At 36.8% G+C, this 13,853-nt stretch overlaps 1 long non-coding RNA gene across 2 annotated transcripts in view; it reads left to right on the top strand.

Annotated features, from left to right (window-relative positions):
• The window catches only part of LOC135365533 (uncharacterized), a 38,912-nt gene extending 30,138 nt beyond the window's left edge, over positions 1 to 8,774 (top strand). For both annotated transcript variants that reach the window (XR_010413492.1, XR_010413493.1), the window contains one exon: positions 8,426 to 8,774. This is a non-coding gene — a long non-coding RNA (uncharacterized LOC135365533). The remainder of the gene's footprint in view (positions 1 to 8,425) is intronic.
• Positions 8,775 to 13,853: the final 5,079 nt, after the last annotated feature.

Genomic DNA, 13,853 nt, shown 5'->3' with positions numbered 1-13,853 from the left:
ACATTTGCTGTGGAGGGTTAAAAGAGAGTCGGTTTAGCAACCACTCTCCAACCACTCTCAGAAATGAGATACATCTCCCACACTCCAAGCACATTGGCAAGAGCTAGAAAAATGACCCTACTCTAACCACAATGGTTCTAGGAAATGTGGCAGACCACATGAATATATGGTGAGCAATAAATATCTCTACTATATAAACTGGGAAGTAAAAATTACAAAGTAATCTAATCTCTCTGACCATATTTTTGTCAGAGATCCAGAACCTGGCTCACAGTCCATGCCTGCCAGATGCCCCACCTTGGTAAGCCCTGTGTTTTCCAGAATTCTGTTGTGACCTTGTCCACATACTTCCCCAAAGGAGGCAGCTGTTAATTCTAGGGAAGCTGAAGCTAGAATGTGAAACAGAATGTTCAGCTTATGTTTTCTTCATCAATGAGCCCTTTCATCACTAGGTTTGTATTTGCTCACAGATTTTCAAGACCAAGAGCAGGCAGATAAAGAGAGAGAGAGAGAGAGAATTGTCAACACAAAAGTCAGAATAGTGGTTATCTCTAGTGGAGAGAAAGAGTAATATAGCTGAGAAAATGAAAAAGTAACAGATTCTATTTCTTAATCTGGGCGGTAAGTGCTGGGTACATAGGTCTTTGTTTCATTAATGTTCTTAAATTAAATCTCTATCCATCCATCTACGACCACTCCAGTCCACCTGTATGTGTGTCCAGTTTCCTGTTGTGCAGTAAGGATTAACACTAACCAAAGAAAGATTTGACCCTTGACTAGCTCCTGAGAAGTAACACATACATGCTTAGAATGCCTTTCCTGAAAAGAGTGTGTTTATTATCTAGAGGTCTTGGACGTGCGGTATCAGCTTGACTTCTGGAGAAGCTGGAGATAAAGGTCAGCCATGTGGGCCATCAGTCGTGCCCGTGTGCCTGGCCGTAGTGAAACCCTGAATTCCAGGGCATGGTGGAGCTTTTCTGTTTGGCAATACTTCATGCATGTTGGCACACAGTGTTGCTGGGATTGGTGGACCCTGATTGCATGACTCCCCTGGGAGAGGACAACTGGAAGCTCTCATCTGGTCTGAGATGCTGTCCTATGCGCCTCTTCCTTTTGCTGATTTTAATCTGCATCCTTTTGCCGTAACTAACAAATAACAGCTTTGCCACATTCTGTGAATTCTTCCGATGAAGGTGGTCTTGGGGATCCTGGAACTACACCTGGATATAAGACAGTCTTCACGATTAGTTTTTTTTTTTTAATATAATAGAAGAAAATTTCCCTAAGTATAGAAAGGATTAAATCTGCAGAACACAGAGATATTTTGTCTTCTGTAAAAGATTTATTTTAATAGATCTACATCAAGACATGGCACAAAGAAGATCCTGGAAATTAAATATAATGAGGGAAAAGAAATCTTCAGTCATCCAGAGGAAATGCAGTTTACTTACAGAGATAAGAAATAACTGTTGCTGAATTCCAGGGGAAAATATAAAAACATTTATAAAGATCTGAGAATGTACTACTGAAGAATACAATACTCAGCTTAAATGTATGCTCAAGTATTAAACTAACAGACCAACATTCTTACTCAGGAAATAGTCATGGGGTAGTGCGCCCACAGGCCCTTGCTGAGTTCAAGCCCCATGTTGGGCTCCACGTTAAAAAAAAAAAAAAAAAACCACAACTGTTAAAATCATGAGTGCAGAACAGATGTTCAAACTCTTAGCTAAATAAAAATAATAAAATAGAAGTCAGAATGTGATTGGGAAGAAGGTGGGAGGGAGGGGGAGAAAACGTGATCAATTCCTCCACCTTTCCCAGCAGAAAGCTATGGAATTTTTTCAAAAATGGACCTAACCCAAAAACATGACTCCATCTCTGATATTTTTCATAACCAACTTTCCTTGAAATAAATCTATATAATTGAGCTAATATAAAAATAACTGACATTTATGAATCACTATATTCTAGGCACTGTTTTAAATGTTTTCTTTATATTATCTCTTCTTAGCCTCACAACATCCTATGATTTAGGTACCATAAATCCTATTTTACAGATGAGAAATCCGAGGCATGGAAAATGTTAAGTGACTTGCCCAAGTTCCCACAGAAAGTTAAGGGATGGATCCTGGGAGTAATATTTTTTATGTATGGAAACAATTCTATACAGTTTGACTTCAGGTTTTTTTTTCCTCCCCTATGTTTAATTATAATTAAATTTTAAATCTTACTTAATATGCATAGCATAATCTCATTTTTTACAAAAATGTATTTCTTTTATCTAGCTATTTTTCTAACTACATATATGTGCATAGAAAAATGGTCAGGATATAGTCAATAATATTGCAATAACATCATATGGTAACAGATGGTGACTGCACAACAGGAAAAGAAAAAAAAATGTGGAGGAACGTTGCTCATCTAATATTAAAGAAGGTATTTCAGAGAGTTAAATTTGGGGTAATATTTGGCTCTCTGCTCTATAATTATCTATATTGTTTGAGTTTATATAATTAATAAGGTCTATTAAATTAATAAAACACTTTTAAAAAGTATCTTCTAATTTTGGGGGAGGAAACAACATGCTTCTGCTGCACAAATACCATGAAATTTTGAGCAGCTATTTAAATGCTAGTGTAGGGGCGCCTGGGTGGCCCAGTTGGTTAAGCATCTGACTCTTGCTTTCAGCTCTAGCCCTGATCTCAGGGTCGTGAGATGGAGCCCTGCATTGGGCTCTGCGCTCAGCAGGGAGTCTGCTTGAGATTCTCGTCCTCTCCTTCCCTCCTCCCCGTCTAAAATAAATAAATAAAATCTTTTTTTTTTAAGTGCTAGTGTTGATTAAGACTTATGGATGGGGATGCCTAAGTGGCTCAGTCGGTTAAGGGTCTGCCTTCGGCTCAGGTCATGATCCCGGGATCCTGGGATCGAGTCTTACGTCAGGCTCCTTGCTCAGCGGGGAGTCTGCTTCTCCATTTGCCGCTCCCCCTGTTTGTGCTCTCGGTCTCTCTCTGACAAATAAATAAAATCTTTAAAAAAAGACTTATGGATAATGGATAGGTAAACTCATTTTTGTAAAAACAGTCAATTTGCAATACAATGTGAAGAATGAATTTAGTTATGTAAAATTAAATATGGTTTGTGTGTGTGTGTGCATGTGTGGAGTCAGACAGACACAGAAGTAAGTTCTTCAAGATATTAGCAAGGGTTATATCTGGATATAGAATTAGATTAGATATAGATTAGAATTTGAGATAATTTTTACTCTATGTTATTGTCAGAGCTGGCCAAATCATTAATCATAGCACTCCAATTTCTATGAAAATAAAATAAAATAAAATAAAATTGGGGGAAATTACAAAATTAAAATTGGGGTAATGGTAAAGGCAAAGGATACATTTGTATCCTCAGAGAGGTTCCCTGATTTCTCTACTCTGGCTGTTTGGCAAACATGTAGGTGTTTGGGTTTTTTCCACTATTTTTTTCCTTTGCCTAATGATGATTTGCCTAATGATGATTGCCTAAAACCTCGTCCTTGATTACCCTCTTTGAGATATACGACAGCAGGAGCCATTAGGTATTGAGTCATTTTGCCAGGGAGGGGAAGAAAATGCTCCAAGACCATTTGAATGACACGAAGGGAATTGATTACATTTTTGTGTGTGTGCTTATTTTGTACTTTATTTCCTCTTCAGTTTCCAGAACACTATTCTTAAATAAATTTTTATACCAAAATTAGTATAATGATATTATAGCATCTTCAAAAATCATACATTGACATTTAGGTGATATACATTATTTAGGATAGTTTATACAATTTCTTTTTTTTTTTTAAGATTTTATTCATTTGACAGAGAGAGACAGAGAGAGAGTGCACACAAGCAGGTGGAGCAGCAGAGGGAGCTGAGCAGGGAGCCCGATGTGGGGCTCGATCCCAGGACCCTGGTATCATGACCTGAGCTGAAGGCAGCTGCTTAACCGGCTGAGCCACCCAGGCACCCCTAGCTTATGATTTCTGATGTCAATTTTTATCTTTTATCATACTAAATATTGACTAGAAAAAAGAGTTTTAAAAATTAACTTGGACACCATCGGTAGCAATACTTTTGACCTGTTGCTGCTCAAGTAGGTGACTCAGACCAGCTGTGGCAAGATTGCCCGAGCAGGCTATTCTGCTTAGAGAACATGTTGTTCTCCATCCTTCGTTAGAATGATTTAGCCCCTTGCTACTTAAAATGTGGTTTCTGGCACAGGGGCACAGGCCTCACCTGAGAGCTTAGGAGAAGTGCAGAGCCCTGGGTCCCACCTCAGACCTACTTTTATCAAGATCCCAGGTGATTCTCAGGCACATTAAAGCATGAGAACCGCTGATTCCAAGAACATCACATTTCTGATTCTCTCCGATGCTTGGTCAAATGTGCGCCTGCATCCAGGTCAGAGAATCACAGAAGGTTAAATGGAGAATACCCACATTCCAAAGAGGAGAAAACTGGGGCGGAGAATAAGCCCATTTGGAGGAAGAAGTAAGCCAGGCTCCTCCCACCAACAGCACCCTGGACACACAAACCTGATCCAGGACTTGCAAAACCACAACCCAGAGATGTAAACTGACCTCTAGTTAGGATACCCAAAGACCAGCAACATTGACACGAGAAATCGGAATTAAAGACCGAGTTACTTGAATACTCTGTTGACTCTTCAGGGAGCTGATTTCCAAGCTCTTGGTACCCTGGCTGGCACCTAATAAAACACTGTGTTTTTGGGCGGCTGGGTGGCTCAGTTGGTTAAGCGACTGCCTTCGGCTCAGGTCATAATGCTGGAGTCCTGGGATCGAGTCCTGCATCGGGCTCCCTGCTTGGCAGGGAGTGTGCTTCTCCCTCTGACCCTCCTCCCTCTCATGCTCTCTGTCTCTCATTCTCTCTGTCTCAAATAAATAAAATCTTTAAAAAAAAAAAACAAAACACTGTATTTTTAACCTAATAAAGAATAAATTAGGGGCGCCTGGCTGGTCTGTGGAGCAAGTGACTCTTGAACTTACCACTCAGGGTTGTAAGTTTGAGCCCCACCTTGGGTGTAGAGATTATTTAAAAATAAAAACTTCAAAAAAGAAGAAGAAGAAGAAGAAGAAGAAGAAGAAGAAGAAGAAGAAGAAGAAGAAGAAGAAGAAGAAGAAGAAGAAGAAGGAGAAGAAGAAGAAGAAGAAGAAGAAGAAATTAGATGACCATAAAGCTAAAAGAAAATTAAGACACAGAGTTTGACAGAGGAGCCCAAAGTCAATGCCAGTTAAAGGTAAATCCAGGATTTGCATTTAGATCTTTTGATTGCTCCTCAGTGTTCTTTCTACCTCCTCTCCCCATCTTGCTTTTCTATTTGTTTCCCTTTTATTTGGTCCTTTACCATCCAATTAATATAATAGGCCCAATGGGAAATGATGATTATCTCAAGAGCTACCAAAATGGAAAAAGTCATCACCCTTTCCCGTTTGTTAAAATTATCAGAGTAATGGATGCTTTGTGAACATGATGAAATAATGTTGAATAAGCTTAGTGTTGAAACACCAATTTTAGGAAAAAGACAAGAAAAAAATTCACAACAACAGAACTAAAAATCATGGATTACCTGGAAATAAACTTAATAAATTCCGTGTAATTGTAGTTAAAACTCCAGCAACATGTCTAATTCCATGTCTGGAATTAGAAAGAAAGGAAAACAGCCAGTAAAATCCTGAAAGAGAAGAGTAATTAAATGAGACTTGCCTCCAAGAGATTTCAGCATTTACCATAAAGCTATTGTGAATGAAACCACATCTCCCTGGTGAATTTAATTTCTAGTTTAAATCACATATTAATGATATCTTTATAACACTGAGTCTTTCTGGCTAAGAAAAAGTATGTGTCTCCCTTTATTAATACATGCCCCTCAGTAGCATCTCATAATATTTTTTGTCTATTTATACCTTGTTAAATTTCTTTCTAAGTATTTTATGTGAATTATAGTAGTTGCTTTTTTGCTCTGTGTTGCTATTATTGAGAATTGATCTTTTCCAACATTCTATTTTCCATTCTTTATAAAAAGACAATTCCGTGTTTAGGAATTGAATCTCTAGAAGTATTCACAGAAATTAAAAGATATATAAAGTGATGTTTCACTGCAGCATGGCTTCAGATAGTAAAAATAAGGTTTGACAAGTGAATTCTGTTCTATCCATACAATGACATACTGTGGAGTCATTTTTTAAAATGACATGGGTAGATAATGAATTGACATGAATCACTGTCCAAGGTACAGCATAAAGAAAAAGGGAGTTTTAAAACAGCATGTTAAATATACCATCTTATTTTCTAATTATGCATGTCTATAGTGTTTGTATTTTCAATAAAACTCATATTATTTTGTAATTAGAAAAAATTAAAATGGGGACATCTTTAATACCATGCAGTTTATTGCAAGCATTGTGGTTAACTTGGGAGAAATAAATCAAAGCAGTTTAAGAAAGAAATTTGAAAATCAAAATATTAAAAACATTATAATCCCATGATCTTGCCCCAACCAGTATTAATATTATAATGCATATGTTCCTACCCTTTTCCATGCTGACTTGTAAGCATATTACACAGAGTTTACTATGAATGTGCTGGCCAAATAATATCCTATTGTGTGATGTCCCATAAATTACTTAGTCTTTCTCTTGCAATTGGAAATTTAGGTTGCTTCAGTTTTCTCCATCCTAAAGAACAGTATGATATGGGCCTTCAAGCAGATAGTAAACATTTATTAAATTTTAATTTCAATTAACATGATTTTCATATTAAATATCTCAAGTTGAAATCACTGCTATAGCATTCATAATTATTTATAGATATATACCATCAGCAGGATAACCACTTGAGAAATAAAAAATTCATCAAAGCTGTTTATTTGGATATTTTATAGACACAAAATAGTTATTTTATTCACTTTCTGATTGCCTTTTGTCTGGAATGCTTTATGTGCTTGATACTCAAAACAGCTTAGCAGGGTGGAAATTGCTTTGGATCATGAAGGTCAATTCTTTTTGTGGATGTTTTGAGGCAAGAATTCAAAAATGACTTATGCTAGGATATAGGGGAAAGGCCTCAATGTTCTTTTATTTTATTTGTAAACCACCATTTAATTAACAATAAAAATTAAGTAAAGAGAATTGACTTGAGTTAGTAGAATACACTATTATTAAAGACCACTGCTGAAAAGAGTCATTCTCACATTTGTCAGTGTGAGAATTTAAATGCCTTTAAGGAGAAAAATGAGACTACAGCACACTGAACCAATTACGTAATTCTACCAAATTTTCCAGGAAATAAAGCTCATAATGTTTATTTACGAAGGTACATGATCTCTAAGGCTGCACCTGCAACCTGCCATTAATAATTCGATTTGTCTGATTGCTGCAGATAAGGAGAATATTGTACATTGCTATGGACGTTGTAACTGCTTCTCTTTCTCATCTTTACAACATTCCTGAGGCAAGTTTAGGGTTAGTCTTTCTATCTCCACTTTACAAATGAAGAATTGACCCCCAAAGAGTTGAAGTTTCTCACCCAAAGTGATGCCACCCAGATATGTTCTATTTGAAGTTGGTGATTCTCCACGGAATGAGGGCTCTGATTTGTCTAGAAAATAGAATACTCATTAGACAGATTGCTTTCAAAAATCAGAAGGATTATGTAAATTTCTAACTACTTCAAAATGATATAAGCATTCAAGACGTCATTAAGTGGCATTTAAATGTGAATTTTACATCTAAGGTAGATGACAAGCTAGGCTGCCTTTATGGAGAGGAGGTGAGATTTATCGGGAATGGCATGAGCAAACTTTCTATGTGGATGGTGATATTCTAGAGGGTTACAGGAGTGGACAGATAGGTGATAAAGTGAGTACAGTAAAATTTAATGGTAGAATCTTGGTGCATATTCAGTGTTTGTTATAAAATTCTTTCAACTTTTCTGTATGGTTGAAAATTTTCTGCATGTTATAAAAATACAATAAAATGTGAAGGAAAAAAAGGGATGGAGTTTTAACCCAATATATGTTAGAAACCCATGTCTAGGCAAACAAATCACTTATATTTACTTGAGAAACTCAATTTGAAAGAATGCACAAAAAATTATATCTTAGAGAGGCATTTGGAACCTGACTACATCTCTTAAGAAAATATTGATTCATCCATATTGTATTCTAACTTTAATATAACGAAGACTGGGATTATGGATTCTTTTCTGGATATTTGAGAAGTATACTTTGTGTTCAGAATACTTCATTATTAATAGATTTCTTTACCATTCATATTGTCAGCAGCTAAATAAAAATTTTTAAGAGTTTCTTTTTTCAAATAACCATAGAGATTTAATTTCTCTTTCATTGTTTTTTCAAATGTTTTCACTATTAGGACAACCTGGAAAGCAAGCAAGGCAAATTTTTAGTAATTTAGTATGTCTGGAATAGCCTTGCCATTGAGCTTGCTTGCATTGCTCTTTTTCTGGTGCAATGGGGAAAAAACAACTTCCTGTTTGAAGACAACAAGCTCCAGTGACAGTTGCCCACATCGGCTGGATTCACCTCCGTGATTTTCCTCCACTCCACATGTCTTCTGATTTCACAGTTCAAGGAGAGAAGGCAAAAATAAACAAAAGACCCCTAAATTGCCCGGGTGTCATTCTCAAAGAAAACTATTGGGGACAATTGTCTTAAAAGAATATATGAGTGAAATAAGTCAATCAGAGAAAGATAATAATTATCATATGGTTTCACTCATATGTGGAACATAAGGAATTGCACAGAGGACCACAGGGGAAGGAAGGGAAAACTGAATGGGAAGAAATCAGAGAGGGAGACAAACCATGAGAGACTCTGGACTCTGGGAAACAAATTGAGGGTTGCAGAAGGGAGGTGGCTGAGGGGATGGGGTAACTGGGGTGATGGGCATTAAGGAAGACACGTGATGTGATGAGCACTGGGTGTTATACGCAACTGATGAATTATTGAACACTACATCAAAAACTAATGATGTACTATACGTTGGCTAATTGAACTTAATAAAAAAAGAATATGTAACAATCTTTTTTAAAAGACCTTAATAATGTAGCAGTTTTGCTTTTCTAAAAATGATGGATGGATGGAAGATGTGTGTTTTCTCTCTTTAATTCTACCAGGCGCATATGTGTTCAAGCTTAGTAAGGGTAAGCACTTCATTCTTTCTGGAAACTCTGGGCTCTCAGAAAACCCACCTTTGTTATGTTTCTCCTACTATGGAAGACATGGGTGAGTTCTGCCTGCTTGTTTGCTGAAGATATTCAAAAGTGTTAGCAATTCTTTGTTGATATTTATATACTGCTCAAGGCTCTTTCTGATTTTTAAATACTTCACCAGGCTTGCCGACTTTATATCGCTTAGTGGTGGGAGCTAAACCCTGTATTAATGACCATTTATATATTAATACTCTTCATAATAGTTCTATTGAATTTTTAACAACTTTCAGAAACCTGAGAATATTTGTGAAAGTTCCTTACTAAATTATTGAATATGATATGTGATATGATTAGTTTTTCCTGGGAGGGATATGCAGGTTGTTGGAACAAAAATATATGAAAAGGAAGTAACAGAGGCTGTTGGCTCTTTCCCACGAACCCAAAGAGGGAGATGCTAGAGAAGTGAGAGAGAGCTTGAAACCTAACACAGAAATCCCTGGGGAGAGAGAAGGCAGAGTCTTTGTTGCCATGTATGTGGCAGAAATGGCAGTGAGGAGCTAGGAGCAGAGGATGGGGAACTAGGTGCGGAGCATGTTTCACAGTGTTCTTTTCTCTCCTCCATTACTTTATTGGCTGTCCTTGTAGAATAGAAAAACTTTAGTTCTAGCCTAATGTCGAGTAGAGGAGTAGGTACATCAGAGAAAATCTGGAACGTGGTTTGGAAGAGAAGGGGAGAAGTGGCAAGATCAACTAGCCAACCCTCTATGAAGTCCATCCTCCTTCCACCCTGCTTCCACCCTTAGCGAAATAACTATAACTAAGTGAGGAGACTCTTCAAAAACAGCAGTGTCTGGGGCAGAGATGCTGAGGGCTGCCTGAGGAATAGGACTACTTTATGAAGAGGGTCGATGTGCAGTAACTCAGGTGTAACCTCAGAGGCATATGCCCCTTTCCCTGACCAACCTGAGGGGGGTGGAAGCTAGGGCTGAGATATTTGTCTCTTCTTCCATCTATACATCACCTGCCAATAGGGTTCACTGATCCAAAAGATCATGAGCTTACAGAGGAAATAAGGAGACATCCGCAAAGCACGAGCGATATAGAAGGGAGATCACATATAGAAAACCTGTGCTAAAGTAAGCAGGATTAAGGAGCAGGGAGAACCAGAATTTAAAATAAGCATAACAGAAATTTTCAATGAAATAAAGAATACTGAAAACACATGCTGTGGTCAGCAATTATAAATAAGAACCATTTAGTGAGATGGGTCATGAAAAATATTGTAGCTACATAAAGACCTTAAAAGGTGATTCATTCACAGCATAGGTATAGTCAAAAAACTGATTAAATTGGAATATCATGTCCAGGAATTCTCCAAGAAGGCATTAATAAGAAATAAAGAGATGAAAAATAGACAAGTTAAGAGATATAGAGAAAAGGAGAAAGTAAAGACAGCCTATTTAATATAAGAGTCCTAGAGGAGAAAGTATAATCTATGCTAGGAAAAGTAGGAAAGTGTAAACATCTGTATAATATAGGAGTCCCAGAAAGAGATATATATATTTAATTCAATCAAAAGAAAGTAGAAATGGGGAAAATCAAAAACAAAAGAAAATATGATAAATAAAAAACATGACAGAAAAAAGTATTCACAGTAAATATAAATGAAATAAATTAAGAGAAACAATCTGAGGGTTTTGGGGGGGTGGGGGGATGGGCTAGCCCAGTGATGGGTATTAAGGAGAGCATGTACTGCATGGAGCACTGGGTGTTATATGAAAACAATGAATGGTGGATGACTACATCAAAAACTAATGATGTATTGTATGGTGACTAACATAACATAATAAAATAAAAAATAAAAAAAGATAAAGCAACTCAGATTGAATTAAAAACAAGACAAAACAAAATACAACCCAGCAATATAGTGTATGAGATAAATTTACAATAAAAGAATATTAAATGACTGAAAATAAGGGGATAAGTTATCCAGTAAAAATGAGTTAAAAGAACACATTATAGCTATTTTAATATTAGTCAAAATATAATTTAAGATGAAATTCTTAGGGATCAAAGAGAGAAATTATTTACTATAAGATAGAAAATTGAGCAAGCTCCAAACTGATCTGGAATATAACTGCATCCAACTATGTAGTCTTAAATAAATAAAGGAAAACTGTTACAAATTAATCAACTGTGACTGAATACTTTAATAGCCCCTTTCCAGAGTAGATTAGATAGATCATGCAAAGAAAAAAGAAAAAAGACTTAACACAATTTATAGGTATATAATTTAAATATATATATATATTATTTAAATATATATATATACATTTTTACCCAGCACACACCAAATATTCACAGTAATTGACTATGAATTAGGCAAGAAAGACTCAAAAAATTCTAGAGAATCAATGTTATATAGATTATATTTTCTGATCATAATGCAATAAAATTAGAAAGTAAAAACAAAATGAAGTTCAGTCTGAAAAGTCAAAATAGTTATATCCAGTTCCAAGAGATTAATTCAATTCAACAGACATTTATTAAGCATCTACTAACTTGCAGTCCTTGGATACCCACAGGGTACCCAATAATGCCCATTGAGATACAGGAAAAATATAATAACTTATTTACATTTTTCTCATACTTTTTTAAAAAATCTGTTTGTGGGGTGCCTGGGTGGCTCAGTCGTTAAGCGTCTGCCTTCGGCTCAGGTCATGATCCCAGGGTCCTGGGATCGAGCCCCGCATCGGGCTCCCTGCTCCGCGGGAAGCCTGCTTCTCCCTCTCCCACTCCCTCTGCTTGTGTTCCCTCTCTCGCTGTGTCTATCTCTGTCATATAAATAAATAAAATCTTTAAAAAAAAATTCTGTTTGCATATATTTTATAATGTACATAATTAATGTATTGGTATAATACTTCAAGTATATAAAGCATAAAAGTAGTAATATATGTTATATATTTTTATTAGTTCCCTAGGGCTGCCATAACAAACTACCATAAACTGGAAAGTCTAAAACAACAGAAATTTATTCTCTCAAATTCTGAATGGTTAATGTCCCAAATCAAGGTGTTGGCAGGACCATGCTCCCACAGGCCATAGGGAAGAATCCTTCCCTACATCTTCCTGCCTTCAGTGATTGCCAGCAACACTAGGTGTTGCTTGGCTCCCATCTACAACATTCTAATCTTTGTCTCATCTTCACATCACCTTTTCCCCTCCGTGTGTGTGTGTGTGTGTGTGTGTGCGTGTCTATGTCCCCCAGGCTTCCTCTACTTGTAAAGGAAGCAGTCATTGGATTTAGGGCCCACCCTAATCCAGTAGGAACTCATCTTAATGTGATTACATTTACAAAAACCCTATTTCCAAATAAGGTTACAGTCACAGGTACTAGGTGTTTGGACTTTCTCTGGGGACACAAGTCAACTCACAACCTTTTTTTAAGGTTCTAAGGTAGCACAAAGGAAAAGGGATCATATCCAGGTGAAAGCCTTTGTTAAAGAGGTGAGGTTTGTCTTGAGCACTAAATACCATTTCATCCAAAGAGGTGAACACTCTGTAGAATGCATTCCTGGCACAGATACAGAGCCCAGGGAAGAGTCAGGAATATTGAATCTAGTTTGGTTTAGAGTTATGGATAGAAAAATAAGATGAGATCACATTGCAGAATCCCTTGGAAACCAGAAGGAAGATTTTATTTTGTTGTTGCTTTTGTTTTCTGGGTTTGTTTGTTTTTTTCTTTATTGGTGACAATAGAGAGCCACTGAATGTTTTTGAGAATCTTATTCTGGTAGTAGTGTGTATACAGGGTTGGGAAGATGGATAGGCAGGAGATACAGGGAAATGTTATTTAAATACCTAGGCCAAGGAGAAATAAAGACCTAAAGCCTCAATATCTATGAGAATAGGAAGGACGAAACTGATTTGGGGACTATTACCAATGTAGAAGAAATAATCTGGCAAGTGATTGTATTGATGGACAAATGGGGCTTGAGTAATCAGGAGGCCAATAAAAATGGTCATGAAAATAGAGGAATCAAAAGGAAGATAGAAATTGTTTTTGTAAGAGTTTAAGGTTGGAGCACCTTGGTGGCTCAGTTGGTTAAGTGTCCAACTCTTGATTTCAGCTCAGGTCATGATCTCAAGGTCATGAGATCAAGCCCTGCATCAGGATCCATTCTGGGCATGGAGTCTGCATGAGATTCTCTCTTTCCCTCTCCTTCTGCCCCTCCCCCCATTTATACTCTCTGTCTCTCTCAAATAAATAAGTAAATCTTTTTTTTTTTTTTTTTAAGAGTCTGAGGTTGAAATTCTGATGTATTTAGATTTAGGACTGCCAAACAAGGATGTCAGACAGAAAAATGGAGAAGGTTTTGAATGCCCATATGACATCCAGGTTAGAGGTATAATTTGGGGAGTCATCTGCCTAAATCAAGGTGACAACTAAAGCTCTACAAGTCTATTTGCTTTCAAGGAAGAAAGTAGCAAAGAAAGCAAGAGATGGGGTGGGATGGAGTTGGAGGTCTTGATTTAAATGCTTATTTTTTGAGTTATCTTCCATATCCTCCAACAGATTTTACAAATGCAATTGCTGAGGATGAGTTTGTAGCAAAACAGGCCTCTCCT

Source organism: Mirounga angustirostris, unplaced genomic scaffold, assembly GCF_029215605.1.
Source record: "Mirounga angustirostris isolate CCGP_5_RB_7025 unplaced genomic scaffold, mMirAng1.0.hap1 SCAF_8, whole genome shotgun sequence".
Taxonomy (NCBI): domain Eukaryota; kingdom Metazoa; phylum Chordata; class Mammalia; order Carnivora; family Phocidae; genus Mirounga; species Mirounga angustirostris.
Note: the sequence above shows the minus strand (reverse complement) of the source record. Positions and strands in the feature narration are given on the sequence as shown.